Source organism: Perognathus longimembris, chromosome 19 (genome assembly GCF_023159225.1).
Source record: "Perognathus longimembris pacificus isolate PPM17 chromosome 19, ASM2315922v1, whole genome shotgun sequence".
Classification (NCBI taxonomy): Eukaryota; Metazoa; Chordata; class Mammalia; order Rodentia; family Heteromyidae; genus Perognathus; species Perognathus longimembris.
In genome coordinates this window covers 41,379,255-41,391,266 of record NC_063179.1, presented here as the reverse complement: position 1 = coordinate 41,391,266, position 12,012 = coordinate 41,379,255, and positions in this window count along the sequence as shown.

Genomic DNA, 12,012 nt, shown 5'->3' with positions numbered 1-12,012 from the left:
CTTAAGGACGCCAGTCCAGAAGATCTAGAAGGCAGCTGACTAAAGAACCTGCATTCTATTTATTTTTAAGTTGTATTTTAAGTGAATACATAATGGATGCCTGCCTTTATGGGCTGTGAGGTGATGATCTGATTGATGAGAGTTGTGGATTACGAAATCTGTTAGAGCCTACCCACCATCTCACCCATTTGTCCTCTCTGTGATGAGGATACACCAGCTCCTCTCTTCCTGTTACTCATTCGTGCTGTTTATGGTCACTGTAGTGTGCACTAGCACATCAGAACTCATTCCTTCTGTCCAAGTGTAACAAATCTGAGCCCTTCACACACCAGCCCTTCTCAGCCTTAGTAACCAGTATTGTACTCTCTGCTTGTTTAGATTCAAATAGGAGTGAGGTCCTGTGATGTTTACCTTTTTGTGTTGGTTGATCTCACCTGAATACTGCTCAGTGAGTTTTTACTATGTAGAAACCTAGATAAATAAATGATGGTAGCTGTGAAACCAATAGCCATATAGCCCGAGTTCACATGTTGAAAAACTTGAATTCAGTGTCCCGGTTGTGATGATGTTAAGAAGTAAGATCTTGGGGCTGGATCTTATAGCCTAGTGGCAAGAGTGCCTGCCTCGGATACACGAGGCCCTAGGTTCGATTCCCCAGTACCACATATACAGAAAACAGCCAGAAGCGGCGCTGTGGCTCAAGTGGCAGAGTGCTAGCCTTGAGCGGGAAGAAGCCAGGGACGGTGCTCGGGCCCTGAGTCCAAGGCCCAGGACTGGCCAAAAAAAAAAAAAAGAAGTAAGATCTTTGGGAACTCAGAAAGATTAGAAGAGGTCATGAGGTTACCACCCTTATGAATGGGATTAGTGCCTTTCTGTGAATTGGATCAGACTTTGCTTCCCATGCTGGTACTCTGATCCTGGACTGATGGCTCCCAAAGTTGTGAGAAATGCATTGCTGTTGTTTGTGAGTCACCCAGTCTAGGATACGTTTTTTTCATTTTGGGGTTCTAGGGATAGTGAACCTTCTAAGCAAATGCCCAGCCACTGTCTAGTATTTTTGTGATAGCAGCATGAATAGGCTAAAACAACCACCAAAGTGAGATACAGAACATTTCCAGCAGCCTATCGGGCTCACTGTCTATTTCTCTTCCCCGTAACACCTCCACCTGAAGGGAACTATCATTCTGACATTTGATTTGGCTGATTTTGAACTTCATATACTGACTAATAGAATATGAACTCTTTTATGTCCGGCTTCTTTTGTTCCATATTATGTATGTAAGATTCATTTCATGTTGTTGAGTGTAGAAAAACCTACTTTTGCTTTCTAAGTGGTATGCCAGTGGTATAAAATAGCATGATGTATTTGCCCTTTTGTTGGGGGGCATCAGTCACCTCAAGATTGTTTGGCTTTTTTCTTATGAATTTTAGAATACACTTTTGCATTGCTTTAAATAGTTACACTTTTATACTCATTGGGTTGAATCTGTATATCTATTTGGAGAGTAACTGTCATATTAACATTTTTACAATTTTTTTCTCTTCCTCCTTTTCATAAATGTTTTATGGGTCTAGATTCTGCATAAAAGTCAGAACAAGCAATATTTGTCTTTGCCAGTTTGGCTGATTTTGTGTGTGTGTGTGTGTGTGTGTGTGTGTGTGTGTGTGTGTGTGTGTGTGTGCCAGTCCTGGGGCTTGAATTCAAGGCCTGGGTGCTGTCTCTGAGCTTCTTTTGCTCAAGGCTAGAGCACTTGAGCCACAGCTCCACTTCCAGCTTTTTTTTTTTTTTTGCCAGTCCTGGGCCTTGAACTCAAGGCCTGAGCACTGTCCCTGGCTTCTTTTTGCTCAAGGCTAGCACTTTGCCACTTGAGACACAGCACCACTTCTGGCCGTTTTCTGTATATATGGTGCTGAGGAATCGAACACAGGGCTTCATGTTTACGAGGCGAGCACTCTTGCCACTAGGTCATAGTGAAGTGCCAGACTTTGAAGTCAGGCCCCACTTTACCACATGAACCCCACTTTACCACGTGAACCTGAAATAAGCAGGCCCTGTGAGCAGACTCAGGACAAGCCCATTAGGGCCCAGTCGGTCTAGAACTCTAACTGCTGGGAATGCTTAATTCTGACCACCCCTAGAATCGAACCCTGAGCCAATCAGATTTGTACCTGTGTCCTAATCTTGCTTGCTTGAACACCTGATTGTTGTAACTTTGTTTTTTGCCTTTATAAGCCCTGTGTAATCGCAGCTCGGGCCTCCCTCCTAACCTCCGCTGTGTCGGTGGGTAGGACGAGGCCCGAGTTGCAGCTCGCTTAAATAAAGCTTTGCCTTGCTTTTGCATTTCAGAATGTCTGAGTCTCGGTGGTCTTCTTGGTGCTGGTTTCGTGACTTGGCACAGCAATAGTCCCAGGCAAACTTCCAGCTTTTTTAGTAGTTTTAATGGTAATGAAAGTCTCACAGACTTAACTGACCAAGTTGGTTTCCAATCGTGGTCCTCAGATCTCAGCCTTCTTTGTAGCTGGGATTACAGGCATGAGCTACTGGTACCCAGCTGGCTCATTTCCTTTAGCATGATGTCTTCCAGTTTCTTGTATGTTCCTACAAACAACAGATTTTCATTCTTCTTTATGGTTGAATGGTACTCTATTGTGTATACATACTACATTTTCTTTATCCGTCTAGTAACTGATGGATACTTAAGCTGATTCTATAGTTTGGCTTTTGTGAATGGCGCTGTAATAAACATGGATGTGTAGATACCTCTGTTGTATATTGACTTACATTCCTTTGGATATATGCCCAGGAGTAGTATAGCAGTTTCATATGGTACTTCTATAGTTTAGTTTTTTGAGGAACCTCCATAATGATTTCCATAGTGGCTATACTACTTTACATTCCTACCAATAATGTAGAAGGGTTCCTTTTCCAATATCCTCCTCATGAAAGATTTTCCCGTTTCTGGTCTCAGTTCAAGTTTGCCTTTGAGTGATTTCATACAGTCTTTCACTTCCTTCTGGTTCGGCTTCTTCTGTGAAGCTGTTTCTGGTGAGTGGCGATGTGTTCATGACAGTCTCCATACCAGGGATGACTGTGCTTTTGGTCCCTCAGCCCTCAGGCCTTTCATGGAGACATTTCCACTAAGTGAGTCATCAGAATCACTCTCTGTCCTACTGTCCCTGTCACCCTCTACCTTGCTCACTCTCTTATCTCCTGCATCTGGGGAATGTTGGAGAACAGCTCATCATGTCTGTTGAGCTCCCTTAGTGATGGTGGTGGCTAGAGGGACACCATAATAGTGCTAGCTTAGTATGAGCTGAGAGCTCAGAGCAAACATGTGGGGCTCAGAGGGGTGGGGGTGGGGGGTGGACAGGAAGAAGGAAAACCCTCCACCCTCCTACCTAGGACACATCCAGTCTCTTAACATTGCTTCCTCCTGTGCCTCCTCTGTTGCTTTTGTGATTGCCATTCTGACTGGGTGAGATGGACTCGGTGTTGAACATTTCTTCACGTATTTCTTGCCCATTTGTACTTGTTTTGAGAATTGCCTGTTTAATTCCTTACCCCTTCATTAACTAGATTGGTTGTCCATTTAGTATTTCATTTTGGGGTCTACAGATACAAACACACAAACATGATAATAATCCTTATTTTTTCTGATGAATAATAGCAGGTAAAGATTTTCTTATTCTTAGGTGGTTTTGATTCTGGCAGTTGTTTTCTGTGCTGTTTAATTGGATACAATCCCACTTGTCAAAGCTGAATTGGAGTCCTATTCAGAAAGGTATTGCCTCTGTCTCCATCTGCATGGGTCTTCCCTGAGTATTCCTCTAGTAGTTTCAAAGTTTCAGGCCTTACGTTTAGATCTTTGAGCTATTTTGAATTGATCTTTGTACATAGAGGGTGAGAGTTAGAGGTCTAGCTTCATTCTTCGACATGTAGATATCCAGTTTTCCTAGCAGCCTTTCTTTAAAAGGTATCATATTACCTTCTTCAAATTATACTACAGAACCATAGTAACAAAAACAGAAAGATACTGGCACCAAAATAGACATGCAGACCAAATATAATCGTAAAGAAGGTCTAGAAATGAGCCCAAGTAGTTACAACCACCTGAGTTTTTTTTTTATAAAAATGCCAAAAACACATTAGCATTTTTAAATCTTTCAATCCTTAAATACTGGTTTTTTTCCACTTATTGAGGTCTTATATTTATTAAAAATGGGCTTGTAGCATTCAGTGTACAAGACTTTCATGTCTTTAAATTGATTCTTAAATATTTTATTCTTTTTGTTGCTATTGTACAAAATATTGTATCCTTGGCTTAACTTACATTGTTAGTTAATTTTCATAGTTTGTTTTCATTGCTTCCATTGATTGTTCATCACTACTGGTATACAGAAATATAACAGATTGATGGATTCACCCTGTAACTTTGGTTACTCATTAGTTCAAATACCTTTACGTGTGTGTGTGTTTTTTCTATGTACAAAGTTGAGACACCTACAAACATAAATTTTATTTTCTTACTTCCCATCCTGATTTCTTTTATTTCTTTTTGGTACTTAATTGCCCTGGCTAGTATATCCAGTACCATGTTTAATAGGAGTGATGAAAGGAAGCATCTTTGTTTTGTCTCTGATCTGGGAGGAAAATTGTAGTCTTTCACCCAACTGAAGTCCGGTGCTAGCTGTGGGGTTTTCACAGATGTCCTTTGTTAGACTGACAAAATTCCTTTTCATCATATTTTGTTGAATATTTTTATGGTGAAAGACTGTTGGATTTTGTCAGATTTTTTTCTATCTTTTGAAATTATCCTGTGGCTTCATTTTACTTTGTTAGAATGGCATATTATATAATTAAGTTTCATGTATTAAATTAACCTTGAATATTTTGTGACTTAAATCCTTTTAGCACTGTAGCACATAAGAAGCCACAGTGTCACTTCTGGCTTTTTCTGAGTAGTTTATTAAAGATAAGAGTCTCAGAGACTTACCTTCCCTGGCTGGCTTCCAACTTTGATCCTCAGATCTCAGCCTTGTAAGTAGCTAGGATTACAGGTATGAGCCACTGGCGGCGACTTCTTCTTCTTCTTCTTCTTCTTCTTCTTCTTCTTCTTCTTCTTCTTCTTCTTCTTCTTCTTCTTCTCCTCCTCCTCCTCCTCCTCCTCCTCCTCCTCCTCCCCCTCCTCTCCCCCCTCCACCTCTTCTTCCTCCTCCTCCCCCTCCTCCCCCCTCCTGCCCCCTCCTCTCCCCCATCCTCCTCCTTTTCCTCCTCTTCCTCCTCCTTTTCTTTTTGCCAGTCCTGGGGGCTTGGACTCAGGGCCCGAGCACTGTCCCTGGCTTCTTTTTTTCTGCTCAAGGCTAGCACTCTACCACTTAGCTACAGCGCCACTCCTGGCTTTTTCTATATCTGTGGTGCTGAGGAATCGAACCCAGGGCTTCATGTATACGAGGCAAGCACTCTACCACTAGGCCATATTCCCAGCCCTATTATTCTTTTTTTTTTTTTTTTTTTTGCCAGTCCTGGGCCTTGGACTCAGGGCCTGAGCACTGTCCCTGGCTTCTTTTTGCTCAAGGCTAGCACTCTGCCACTTGAGTCACAGCGCCGCCACTTCTGGCCATTTTCTGTATATGTGGTGCTGGGGAATCGAACCCAGGGCTTCAACTATACGAGGCAAGCGCTCTTGCCACTAGGCCATATCCCCAGCCCCCTATTATTCTTTTTATATGATGCAGAAATTGTGTTTTCCAGTAGTTGATAAGAATTTTCACATACCTATGATCATAGGTTTTCTTTCTTGGTAGTTACATGTGTGTATTTTCATATACTTAAAATGTTTTAAAAAGTAGTAATGAACTCATGCCAAGATTTTTATTTTAGTAAATAGTGTAGTTGTTCTTTTATTGGCTTTACTTTTAGTTAACTTGAGGCAAATTAACCAACTGAAGTCATTAATGAATTAGTGATCTCCTGATTCAGCCTCCTGCGTTCTGGGATTACAGGTGTACAGTATCACACACAGCTCTGGAAGTGTTTTATTGATACTAAACTATGGTGGCAATAGCCAACTATGTATTAGGTGCTGCTAATTTGTACCATTCACTTTTCATTACCACTGCTTACATCCTTCCCTTATAGGCTTTAAAACTTTTTTTTTTTTTTGCCAGTCCTGGGGCTTGAACTCAGGGCCTGAGCACTGTCCCTGGCTTCTTTTTGCTCAAGGCTAGCACTCTACCACTTGAGCCACAGCGCCACTTCTGGCCGTTTTCTGTATATGTGGTGCTGGGGAATCGAACCCAGGGCCTCATGTATACAAGGCAAGCACTCTTGCCACTAGGCCATATCCCCAGCCCCAGGCTTTAAAACTTTTGACATATTGATAGATGTAAAATGTGTTTTGCAAAATGCTCTTTAAAGTATATTTGAGTGTATGTTGTTCTAGCAACAATAAGATTAAGAATATATTCAGTCAGGTGCAGTAGCTCACACCTGTACTACTAGCTACTTACATAGCATAGGTGTATATATTATAATACTATGTATTATGATATATAATACATGTTATATAATATAACACATAATTACAGTATATTACGTGTAATAATATAATATACTATATATTATATACGTGTGTCAGGACCTCAAGGATCCCTTTTCCCCTGTCTCCCGGGGAAATGCCTGAACCCCAGAAACTATGAAAGAGCACTCGGCCTTATCTTCCGCCAGCAGAAGGCAAAGGCGTACCCTCATGGATTGCACTAAATTGAGGAAAGGTTGCTGATGCCTCCCCTCCCCCCGGTCCCCTCACATTTCAGGAACAGCAGCGGAAGAAGACATCAGGGAGACGCCTGGATGTTTGAATGGATCTCAAAGGATTTAATTGGGAGGGGGTTTATATAGCGGTAATGGCGGGAAAGGAGGGGGGACTGGCCAAAGGGCCACTCATAGGCTAAAGACCGTGTTCATCAGGTGATGTCACGAAACTTCCTTTGTGGGCTGGACAACCCCTATCATGGTGGCAGGCAAGTGTTTGCCTCCCCCAGGGGCGGGGTCTTCTCTTCCGGTGGAGGCCGGAAGGTGGGAGGGGCTAGCTTTAACACTGTCCCAGGGCTGGGGGATGGGCAGCGTCTCAGGAGCTCTTGTCGCCCTTCCCCCATTAAGGCCAAAACTGAGTCCCCAACATGCGTGTATAATAACTCAAGACTCTATTGGATGCTGAGTGCTGGGGGCTCACGCCTGTAATCCTAGCTACTCAAGAGGCTGAGATCTGAGGATTGTGGTTCAAAGCTAGCCAGGGCAGGAAAATCTGTGAGACTCTTATCTCCAGTAGAAATCCTGAGAAAAAGCTGGAAGTGGCACTGTGGCGTAAGTGGTAGAACACTCATCTTGAGCAAAAAGAAGCTCAAGGGTAGTACCCAGGACCTTAGTTCAAGCTCCGAGACTGGCACACATGAAAGAAAGGAAAGAAGAAAGGAAGGAAGAAGGACTCTATTTGAAAAATAACTAAAGAAAAAAAAAAGAGTGAAGACCATGTTTTTGTTTAGTGGCCATTTGGGTTTATATTTCTACCTATTGTGAAGTGCCAGACTTTGAAGTCAGGCCCCATTTTACCACGTGAACCCCATTTTAGAATCGAACCCTGAGCCAATCAGATTTGTACCTGTGTCCTAATCTTGCTTGCTTGAACACCTGATTGTTGTAACTTTGTTTTTTGCCTTTATAAGCCCTGTGTAATCACAGCTCAAGGTTCCGTCCTAACCTCTGCTGTGTTGGTGGGTAGGACGAGGCCCGAGTTGCAGCTCGCTTGAATAAAGCCTTGCCTTGCTTTTGCATTTCGGAATGTCTGAGTCTTGGTGGTCTTCTTGGTGGTAGTTTCGCGACTTGGCACAACAATTGACTGTCTAATTCTTATAAGGGAGCACATATATGTGTATACGAAGTATATTTTAAATATTAATAAATTTGTAATCATTGTTTAAAATTATAGTAAGGTATAAATGCAAAACGGCAGAAACACATGATTTGACAAATGTGTGAGAAAAGTCTACAAAACATGATGGAATTGAAGCAAAAATCAAGCTCCAAGGTGGGAATGGGAAGACATGAAGCCCTGCTGGGACTTTGGAGGAAATGGACCAGATAAGCAGCCAGTTGGTCAAGCGAGACTGAGATCAGCCAATCTCTGGGAAGTCTTTGATCTTCCTGTGACAAAGACTTCAAGGTAATGAATGCCCTCGGACTAAACTCAGTGAACTGGGTCAGGAAAGGGACAACCTTGATCTTACCGGCATCACCTGAGGAATTTGCAAATATAAGGACCCAGCCAGGTGCTGCTGGTTCAGGAAGCTGAGAACGGGAAGATGGAGGTTCAAATCCAGCTTGAGAAGAAAACTCCAAGACTATCTCCAATGAATCAGCAAAATACTGGTCTAGAAGGTATGGCTCAAGTGGTAGAGCATTAGCCATGCTCAAGAAAGCCAAGGGAGAATATGAGGCCCTGAGTTCAAGGCTCAGTACTAGCATCAATAAAATAAACTACAAAGTAATTTAAAATAAAATAAAGGAGCTAGGTTGTACCTCACACCAATTATATCCATATCTCAGATTCTTACAGACAGGGAAGGTTAAAATTCCACAAAGTAAATGTTGATATGCAAAACATCAAACAATACTGATTAGGAAAGTAAGATTTTTGTTGTTGTTCCTGTTGCGAGCTTTGAGCCACAGCTCCACTTCCAGGTTTCTGGAGGTTAATTGGAGGAACGAGTCTCTTACCCCTGCTTGTTCCAAACTGCAATCCTTAGATCTCAGCTTCCTCAGTAGCTAGGATCACAGGCATGAGCAAGTAAGATATTTTAAAAGTATTCATTTATTGCAAGTGTTTATAGTCTTTAGCTATGGTGCAATTAAGAAACATTCTAGAGTTATGATAATTGATATCAAAAGAGTGGGCAAGGAAATTGTAGGAAGAGTCTTTTGCTTTTGTTTGTTCTTTTTTTTTTTTTTAATTTTGTTCTTGTTTGGGGGGAAGGGAGAATTATATCATGTTCCCTGGCCCAGAACTCCCCTTGCTCAAAAGTGACCCTCCCGCGTCCCTCTCCTGAGTAGCTGGCATGACAGGTACACAGCATGACGCCCCTCTTGCAGAAGTGCTCCATCTCTGAGCTGGTGCTCACGCCTCCCAGCCACCCAGAAGTGCTCCATCTCTGAGCTGGTGCTCACGCCTCCCAGCCACTCAGAAGTGCTCCATCTCTGAGCTGGTGCTCACGCCTCCTAGCCACTCAGAAGGCTAAGGTGGGGAAGATCCAAGTTTGAAGCCAGGATGGGCAGAAAAATCCATGCTTCATCTTCAAAATAATCATCAAAACTATGGCGTGCTAAGTCTTTGTTTTTTTAAGTGTGAGTTTTATTTTTAAAAAAAAGGCTAAATAACACTTCTTACATTCAATGTTGCTTCAGTTCAGTTAAGATATACAAATAATAAGAAATCGCACCAGACAAAAAAGGCCTAATAGCCTTGAAGAACTGAAGTTTATGTTTTTATTCAGGAGCTAACTTGAACAAGAAAGCCAGGGATGGGGACATTTTAAAGGAAGACCAGAGTGCTAACACAGAGGAAACTGGAGGGTCAAACCTTACAAGGAGTACATCTGGTTCCCACCTCAGTGCCTTTTGCTCCGAGACCTGCTGCCCCTCCATCCCGATCTCCAGCCGTGCCCAGTTCCCCCTCCTGCGGCCCCACGCGCTGGCTAAACAGTCACACCTCCAGATTTCTACCACACACTGCACGTTTTATCAACATTGTGAAATTGGTCACCCTGATGCTGTTTTAACAGTCTAAATTGTTATACTCAGACAATTTTTTCTTGTTTTGTTTTTTGCTGTCCTGGGGCTTGGACTCAGGGCCTGAGCACTGTCCCTGGCTTCTTTTTGCTCCAGGCTAGCACTCTGCCGCTTGAGCCACAGCGCCACTTCCGGCTTTTTCTATAGATGTGGTGCTGAGGAATCGAACCCAGGGCTTCATGTACACGAGGCAAGCGCTCTACCACTAGGCCATATCCCCAGCCCCACTCAGACAGTTTTATATCACCAAATTAATGATGCTCTTGGTGCCAAATTCAAACAATACTAAAACATACAAACTAGGAAGTGAAAGTCCTCTCTGTAATCCAGCCCAGGCTGCCATCATGGTTTATAAAGATTGGAGAAGCGTCTATGCAGTTTGCCCATCTGTCTGTTTCTTTTTTTAAAAAAAATTGTCATTATAAAGGTGATGTACAGAGGGATTAGAGTTCCTTAAGTGAAGAGCACATTTCTTTCTGGACAGCCTCACCCCTTCCCTTGCTCTCAGTGTCTCCTCTCCATCCCCACCTTCAAGTTGTGCAGTGCGTTTTCAACAGTGCCTAGGAGGACCGCTGCTGCGTTTGTTCATCCTCTGTCCCGACATTTCCCCTCCCCCCCCATGTCCTCCCAAAGACAAGCCAACAAGACAAAAGGAAAATAAAACAAAAACAGCAGCAAAGAAAGAAAAACACACCCTCATTTCCATTTCCTGGAGTTCAGTTTGATTATTTTGAACGATGAGATGCACACAGGCATTGCACCTTGTCTGTTTCCAATAACCAGGAGAACCATTCTCTCTGTAACAGTATACTACATGCAAGCACGCATGTAACACACAGCATATGTTACACTCGTGTACACGCATCTCCATCAGAGTATACACATAGACGTATGCATATTCACACATGTGTATGTCACACAGCACATCGTGTACGAGTTTACATACTCAGTTTATCGGAATACACTGAGCAATTGTACTGGGGCAGGTATTTACCTATGCATTGGAAAATGTACGGCTGTTAACTGCCCCGTGTCTAGTTATCTGCACACGCAGCTGTATGTTTACGTGGGGGAGCTGGGTGCTGACAGGGGTGTGGTCTTGATTCTGGGGTGAAGCACTCCCTAGACCGCCTCCTTTCTCGGCTGCGGCTCACATGGCCGGCTCAGGGCGTGATCCTCACTCGCTGCCCGGAGCCCTGGGCGCTCCTTCTCCGCCACCTCCATCTTCAGCCACCGCGGCCGAAGGACTCTAGTTCTCCAAGGGGTTTCACAGCGGGAGGAGCAAGAGGAAGAGTGCTCCTCCTGGGCACTTGCTTCCACACTAGAATCCTCTCAGCCTTTTCTGTTGTCCGATTAGCCCGTCAACGTAGTTGTTGCTGCAGCCACTTGGGAAAGATGTTCAGGGAAGCAGAGCCACAGGCCGAGTGTCACCAAAGCAGAGGCAAAAGGCGGCGCTTGACTTGGTGCTCCCTCCTCCCACTACCCAGAGACAGAGTCCCATTAGGACTTAGCCCTGCTGCTGCGGCTGCTGCCACCGAGGTCACACCGAGAGTGCATCACCTGCCCTTGGTTCTTGCACACGCCTGGCAGTGTCACACTTCCAGGATTCTTAGATAGGTGCGTGCCCAACCCTGGAATGTCCTCGACGGCCGCCACCCTCGGGGGAGACTTGAACTCAGCTGATCCAAGGTTATGTTTTCTATAAGAAGAACTTAGCCGTTGCCCGCCCCACCTACTGATTCCAAAGTAAGGTCATCACGGAATAAAACAAGCAAACCACGTATGACGTGGTTTAGGTTCATCCTCTGGACAGGAAACACAAGCAGTTATATTTAAATATGTGGCTGCCGCATGGAGAAATTTGACCCTTAATAAAAAGGGGGAGGGTGGCTCACGTCTGTAATCCTAGCTACTCAGGAGGCTGAGATGTGAGGATCAGTGTTCAAAGCCAGCCCAGGCAGGAAAGTCCCTGAGACTCTAGATCTGTGGCTCAAGGGGCAGAATGCCCCTGGGTGCTGCCCCTGCTCTAGGCCGGGGCTCTGCCACTTTGAGCCACAGCTCCACTTCCGGCTTTTCGATGGTTAGTTGGAAATTAGAGTCTCACGGGCTCTCCTGCCTGGGCTCAGCCTCCTGGGCAGCTAGGATCACAGGCGTGAGCCACCTGGCAG